This window comes from Rhamphochromis sp. 'chilingali' (assembly GCF_963969265.1).
Source record: "Rhamphochromis sp. 'chilingali' genome assembly, chromosome: 4".
In the NCBI taxonomy this organism is placed as follows: Eukaryota; Metazoa; Chordata; class Actinopteri; order Cichliformes; family Cichlidae; genus Rhamphochromis; species Rhamphochromis sp. 'chilingali'.
The window spans coordinates 34,290,562-34,298,531 of record NC_137948.1 but is presented as its reverse complement, the minus strand read 5'-3'; the positions used below and the strand labels follow the sequence as shown (position 1 = coordinate 34,298,531).

Below are 7,970 nucleotides of genomic sequence, written 5' to 3'. Positions count from 1 at the left end.
GACATTAGTGACGTTAACCCTTGACTAAGAGTTTCTTAGTCAATTGTTAATGGGAAACACATTTCCACACCACCATCTTCTAAGCTGTGATGCTACATGTGCAGCAGCAAACGTCCAATTAGTACCGATCAGAAGGTTGGAGGTTCGATCGCAGCCTGATCTGATCTGTATCTCAAAGTATCCTTGGACACGATACTGAACCCCAAACTGCTCTTTCATGTGTCCATCAGAGTATGAATGTTAGATAGAAAGAACTTAGGTACAGAAAAGTGCTTGTATGAATGGGTGAATGAGGTGTATAAAGTACTTTGAGTGCTTGAGTAGAAAAGTGCTATTTAAGAACAAGGATGTGCAAGAATTTGCTAGACACGCTCTTCTTTTTCCAAAACTAAAAATGTTATTTCAAATTTGGCAGCCTGTGTGTCAAAGAGACTGAAGAGTAACTAAAGGGCAAAGTCCAGGAATACAGCCAAACTCAGGAGACCAGTTAGGAGAACAACTGAGCAAAGGTGATTCAAAAAAATGGAGAGAAACTCTGCCATGCAGTGCCATGCTGAGCAGACTGGTTTACAGCCACAAGAGAGACTCAGCGTTCACAGATCATAAAATCTTCAGGGAGCAAAGCTCTCAGAGAAGCTATAATGCAATCCACAGATAGAATACAGTCAATAAGCTCCAAGTGAAATGTTAAACAGTGCATGGATAGCTTTTTGTTCAGCTTTTTCTTCGTATCCTTTTTCCCCCTTTCTAAAGTCTCTTCAGAGGCTTTGCAGTTTGTCAAACAGCAGCTGGTAAAAAGGCTTTTGCAGTGAGGCAGGGAGCCTGTTCAAACCAGATTATGCTTGATTTGATGACTGCAGAGAACTTGGGGCTGACAGCTCAGATTAGGATCGGTTCTCCCTTGAAAAGGCATTAGTGTGTTCTGTCATGGCAGGATTTCTGTTCAATGTGCAGGTAGATTGAAATCAAAGGGCACCAAAGACACCCAAACCTGAGGGATCATTACGTGACACCCAAAGCATCTGAGCAGTCTTATTCCTTCATCTGTACCAAATTACTCAGATTCACAGACGTCGTGCACAGCAGACCTGCAATACAACAATGAATAACAGGAGTTACGCCTGCGTTTGACAGGTCAAAATGTCACAGGGAGCAGTTCAGTTAAGTTTCATTCCCCTCCAGAAATCACTTCATGCATGATTATCAGGAACCTTTGAGTAATGACAGCACTTAAATGAGTGTTTCCTTACCATATTCCACTTTGTCACCAAGTTTTAGGATGAGAATGTTTTTTTTCTACTTTATTTTTTTTTATATCGTTGTTATTATTTCTGTTGTAATTTGTGTTTGTTTTTTGTTTGTTTGTTCAGTTTTTCAGCCCTGTTGCATTTTTTTCTATTTCCGTTGTGTTTTATTCAACTTCTGTTACATTTTGCAGGATTTTGCAGCTTTTTCTATTGACGGGTGTTTTCTTCAGGGCCACCATATTATCATTATCTTTAAAACTGCATTTGAAACTTAATGCTGAGTTTTTACTTTCTGCAGTTGAAGTTATCTAAAGAAACTGTGTGTGGGTGCAGCTGAAAAAACGTCTTTTGGCAAATAACACAGAAATTCTGAAATCCTCTACTGCTTATATCAAAGAGAATAAAAGAAACCAAAGCTAAACTCTAAAAGATTATTTATTTCAGCTTGTTTACAGTTATCCACACCTCACAGCTTTTTATGGGTTGATAGTTTTCCTGATCCAATCTGCATACTCAGGATCACAGAGGTCCATGAAGGCAGCCGGTGCTCTGCATACAAAGTCTGGATCTCCCACAAAAGAAGAGACCCCATAAATCCTGCCATTATGAACCACTCCTCCACCAGAGTCTCCCTGCAAGACAGAAATACAGTTTCCCAGTTTTATAAAATCTTTCTGTATTTTGAATGTTTAATAAATGCAGCTGTGAGCTGAGGGATCATGCAAACTCACTCGACATATATCTTTCCCAGGACTTTGTCCACAGAACCAGTGCTGATAGCTCCTGACTCGGTGGACCTCGGGGAATTATTTCTGTAAAATATCATTGAGCTCTGTACAGCTGACAACCTCAGTCTCTGCACAGTGAAGAGAGGGTGATTCACCAGGTTCTAGAAAAAAGGGACAATTAGTTCAGCTTAAAGCACTTTTTAAAAAATGATGCAGATTTGTATTTTATGCAGAAATGCAGCAGAAAGAAATAAAATGGTCTGAGCTCACAGGAAAAGCTTGTTTTTACTTTGAACACATTAGAAATGAAGAAAAATACAATTTCAGTACAAATATCTGCAACATCTCTTTACTAATAAAGTAACAGTTTGGATGGTTTGTTTTCTTTTTTCTTAATACAACAAATTTGTTAAAAATCATCTTCCTTCTTTTCTCATTAGCTAGTCCAGTGGTGGCACCATAACCTGCGACCTCAACTCTGGAATGACACAAGAAGTGTTTGGACGCTTTTCTCTCCTTTTTTTTGTCAGTTACATACAAATACATATATTGATTGTTTTGCACGTTAACTTTGAAATGTTGCCCTGAGGCCTGTACTATGAAGCAGGATCTCATCTCTCCAGGTAACTTCAGAGTTCTATATGAAGGATTTTGACTTCTTACCAGAGAAAATTGTAAGAGTAACCCTGACCTGCTGTTATATTAGTTATGTCCTTTATAGAGTTTTAGTCACCACTTTATCATCACGCACCACACCTGGCTAGCATGCTTGCACTGTGCTTGCTCAGCGCATTGGGACACCATTCAAGCTCACTGCAGCACATGCTACTTCCTGTTTTAAAGGGCTTTGTAGCAGCCCTTGTTACATGTGTGGGCACGGAGCGTGAAGCAGAAAGCACAGCTTAAAAGAGAAGTTGATATACCCGGCGGCGTGACACTGACTGGTGTTTTACGTTTTCTCAAGCCAGCTAACACAAAGTAAGCCAAGCCTTGTTGAATTTTCTTTGTACTATATCCCTCTGGTTAAGTTCAAGCTTAGAGATCATTTGTCCAGAAAAGCAGCATCACCATTCCTGGAAGATCCCTTGAAACTTTCAACTTTAGACCCTCCTACTGTACTACATGGACAGTGGGAGGGGCTAAAATTCTTCAATAGCATTTTTTTGTAGACATTTTTCAGTTTGCAGCCTATGTTTAAATTCTGTTGTTATATTAAGTTTTATTTTCTCTTAAACTAATAAACAGCAGAAAGTTTGCAGCTGACAGAATAAAAGCTGAAACTGTCTTTCAAACATTAATTAAATGAAATACTTAATTATCCATCCATCAGATTCTCCTGTGTAATGATAGGTCGTGATGTCAGTCAGGATTTTTGCTGTCTTTTTTTTTTTTTTTTTTTTTGCCTGTCCCATTTGGTTCTTTAGCCATCAGAATTGTTGTCTGAAGACCAACAAGGATACCCAATGGATTTACTTTGCCAAATGGATCATCGTGGCATTGCCGTATTGGTCCATTTGGTCGATCTTTGTTTTTATTATTTATTATATTTTATTTTCAGATTTTACAGACGGGACAGACATGAGTGAGGGATAGGAAAGGAAAGGAAGAAAGAAAGAGGAAGGAAAGGAGAAACAGAAGGGGAGAGGGACAGTGAGAAAGGGGGGGGAGAAAAAAAATCTCCTGGATCACCTGTTGAGAGAAAAATAGAAAACAAGCAAAAAAAAACAAAGCAACATACTAAACACAACACCATCGCATTAATCTAGCTAAGTGTAAACAGCAGTAAATACTAAATATTCAATGTTGTTGTGCAGCACGCAGGACAGATGTGCTTCGAAGTAGCGGCCAAGAAAGGTGTAATTTGGGTCTACGAGCAGTGAACACCCGTGTACATACCTGTGTGGATCCGCGCGCTTGTATTCCAAAGGTTTCTCCATGTAACGATCTGCTAGGGAGTGTGTGGGGGGGCCACAGCCCCGTCCTCCAGGGTGTGAAGCGGGTATGGAGGAGGTCAAAACTCCAGACATCCAGAGGCCCCCAGAACACAAGAGACCATGGAAGACCAACAGAGGGGCAGCCGCGCCACTGTTCCAGTAAGAGCTGAGGAGAGTCCCAGATGAGGGTTCACTCAGCAGCCGCGGAGCAGAAGCCAGGGGGAGTTGCAGTGACGCGCCCATGAGCTCCGCCGGCCCCCAGCTGCGCCTGAGTGACCGAGCCCCAGGCCGAGAGGCCGGGGGCACCCCACCTCCGAAGGGGCCCGAGCGAGCCCCAGGCTCCAGGCCCCGATAAGCGGCCACCAAGGAGTGAGCCGGTGTGTACCTGGACACCCACCCCCAGACACAAAGAACCACCAACGCACCGACACCTGAGGGAGTCCGCCACCGGCAGGGGAAGTGGTGGTGGGTGGAGATAGGCCTCCAAATCTTGGAGGGCCTGAGGTGTCCCCAGAGAGGTGGCGTCTGATACCCAACCTGACATATAGACACAGACATACAGGCACACACAGACACAAACATCCATTCCCACCCTCATGCTCTCATGTGCACTTACTCCACACTCAACCAACGTGGAGACAGACATAAAGAGACGCTGTACACACGATCACACTCCCCAAGCGTACTCTACAAACCGGGTCTAGGTACCCTTGCCCCTGGAGGGGGGAATTGCACCCAGACCCAGGTGGTGTTACCCTTTTCCCTGCGGTGGGGAGAGGCAGACCACCCCGACTCCGTAGCAGCAGGGAGGCCCCACACCCCAGACCGCAGTCGGACGGCCAACTTCTCCTAGCCCTCCCGCTCCAGCAGGCCGCAGAGAACGGGGGTGGGAGAAGACTCCAAACCTCCCTCCACCCGCTCATTGTAGTGTTGATGCATGTGTGTTCTAAGGTGCAATTAAAACCCAGGAGGGCATGGAGCTACCTGCCAAGGAGCAGCAGGTAAGCGCATAGTCCCTCCTGATAGTCTTATTGAACAAAGCATCTGAAGTTCTTGCACATTCATATAGTGCTTTTACTACTAAGCAATTTTCCACTCACACACACACACACACACACACACACACACACACACACACACACACACACACACACACACACACACACACACACACACACACAACACTGGTTTTTCTGCAGCAGCTGTTACTTTCAGTCTGTATTATGCATTTAAACCCTTCATATTTTTCTAATATTACAGTTTTATCTTCCTTTTTAAAACCTGCATTGCCAGTATAGTTTATCCACATCCATTAGGATTGAAAGCCCTGGTTAACTTGATAACCAGGGCTTTCAATTGATAAGCAGCTTCCTGTGAGTACTTATCCTGATTCCCACTGTTGGGATAAGATAAAGGAAATATATTCTACATATGCTGAACTCACTTCACAGCACAGAGCTCAGGTCAAGAAGAAACTTTAAGAAAAAAAACTTCAAAGCAAGAAACTTTGAGCCACAGGAACATCAAAGTATCATTTGAATCTAAAACTGAAGTTAGCACGACGTATCAGTATCTGTCAGAACACATGAACCTGAAGCAGAAACATCCACAACTCACAGTCAGGTAGTTTTATAGGTTGGATATCAGAGCTGCTAGTAGCTGCAGCAGCATGATGTCATGAACTCTGCCTGTGCTGGTGTCTTTGTCTGTATAGATCTCAGCTTCTGCTGTTATCTGCACTTCTTGTTCGGACCCCCTTGATGCACACTTAGATTTGCAAACATGGTCCTGCATGTGCACAGCAAACATAAAACATGATTACTGATGGTCACCATATTTTATTTCTCATCTTGTCTGAATGTATTTTACTTTTTACTGAATAGCAAAAACATGGCTACTAGACATTCCTTGGGTTAACAAGTTTTAGTTGCTGCTCTGATCTCCTCACCCTCCTGGCTTCAGACGGTGAGCTGCAGAATCCAGCGGTCGCTGATCAAAGAGCCTCCACACAAGCTGGAAGGTCCATGTGGATAAACTGCTCTGAGCTGTACATGATACTGTCGCTCACATTCATCACCTCCAATGACTCTCTTTTGCAGAGCGACCTCTGTGTTCGCCGTCACACCTGAAAGAGGAATCCCCCGCCCCACCAGGTCACTGCCAGTTTTTCTTTGTACCTGTAAAATATCTGCTCTCAGAAGTAAGGCAGAAACACACAGTGAGGACCAGAGCCATTAAATATAGATACTGTAGCTGAGCACTCACTGATACAGAGAAAAGAGAAAAGGGCACCACACATAGTGTTGCTGCCATTCACTCTCTAATGACTGCATTTCAGTTTGAATATTGGACACTGCATAGTCACATAGTGTCATTATGAAGCTTTATGAACTGCAAAGCTGCAAAGCTCCACACATTTATGCAAAGTTACTTATCGTCTCTTTTTGCTTTTGGCTTTCATAAAGTTACAGAAGGGAAATGAAGGTAAAATATTTCTATAGAGAAAGTGCTTCACAATAATAATCAATAAAAATAAATACAAACATTAAAAGACAATAATAATATCCACTACCTAAAATTAAGCCTGTACAAATAAGTAGAGCTGCTCTTTCAAATGTTCAGACCGCAGAGATCAAATGTAATATTAGTGCATTCCATAGATTATCAGCCAACAGCCTTGAAGACACACTTAGTCTCTTTTGGTTTTCAGCCTAGAACGAGGAACCACCAGCAGGTTTCTGTCAGAAGACCTCAGTGACCTGCACCTTATAGATGGAAGCAAATGAAGTTTGATCTCAGCTTCATGCTCTTGTTCTGCTCGTGCTCTGATTTGAATTACATGTTCTACACGCTTCACTGTATCTCACTGTCAGTTTGTCAATTTGTGACATTAATTCAGAGGAATGTGGTGTAAACCAATGATTTATAAACCTAAAACAGGCCATGATCACTAACCAATGCTAACTTTGAGAAGCAATGCAGAACATATTGTGCCCTCTGTGTGGCTAATGGAGCTCTTAAGAGTAGAAGAGCAAAACAAAAGAAAAAAAAAACCTCGCTCACGAGTCTGCGACTGCGTGCTGACAGAGAGCGAGTGGGTTACCTCTGTGTGACTTCAAGCTGCAGAGGGTAAGGCTCTGACTGTGGTCTGCATATATGTGCCGAGCAGCAATTCAGAATACCCACCGTGCACAGTTTCTGTGAGGTTTGGCATAACTCGATGCATTGAATCATTTTCATATTATACAGACAGAATTATGCAGTAAGAACCTGCAGTTAAATATAGAAACTGTTGTTGAATACTCACTGATACACAGAGGCAAGAGAAGAGGCAGCAGACACAGTGTTCCTGCCATTCACCCTCTAACAACTGCCTTTCAGTTGAGCAAACACTTTGGCGACAGTGGGAAGGAAAAACTCCCTTTTAACAGGAAGAAACCTCCAGCAGAACCAGGCTCAGGGAGGGGCGGGGCCATCTGCTGGGACCGGTTGGGGTGAGAGAAGGAAGACAGGATAAAGACATGCTGTGGAAGAGAGACAGATTAATAACAAGTATGATTCAGTGCAGAGAGGTCTATTAACACATAGTGAGTGAGAAAGGTGACTGAAGAAGAAATACTCAGTGCATCATGGGAATCCCCCAGCAGCCCACCGCATTGCAGCATAACTAAGGAAGGATTCAGGGTCACCTGGTCCAGCCCTAATTATATATTTTGGAAAGTTTTAAGCCTAATCTTAAAAGTAGAGATAGTGTCTGTCCAAACAGGAAGCTGGTTCCACAGAAGAGGGGCCTGAAAATTGAAGGCTGTCCCTCGTATTCTACTTCTAAATACTCTAGGAACAACAAGTAAGCCTGCAGTGTGAGAGTGAAGTGCTCTAATAGGGTGATATGGTACTACAAGGCTTTTCAGGGAGTTTTTAGGACATCCTGATAATAATGAATTACAGTAGTCCAACCTGGAAGTAATAACTGCAGCTTCACTCTGAGACAGGATATTTCTAATTTTAGAGATGTTGCTCAAATCGAGGAAAGCAGTCTTACATAGTTGTTTAATATGTGC

General features: G+C 42.9%; 1 pseudogene across 1 annotated transcript; it reads right to left on the bottom strand.

Annotated features, from left to right (window-relative positions):
• Positions 1 to 1,723: 1,723 nt before the first annotated feature.
• Positions 1,724 to 7,265, bottom strand: LOC308396009 (kallikrein-8-like; annotated as a pseudogene). The gene is made up of 6 exons: positions 7,217 to 7,265; positions 5,858 to 6,034; positions 5,520 to 5,697; positions 2,401 to 2,453; positions 1,979 to 2,136; positions 1,724 to 1,879 (listed from the first exon to the last, which is right to left on the bottom strand). The product of its transcript is annotated as a kallikrein-8-like (transcript).
• Between the last annotated feature and the right edge of the window lie 705 nt (positions 7,266 to 7,970).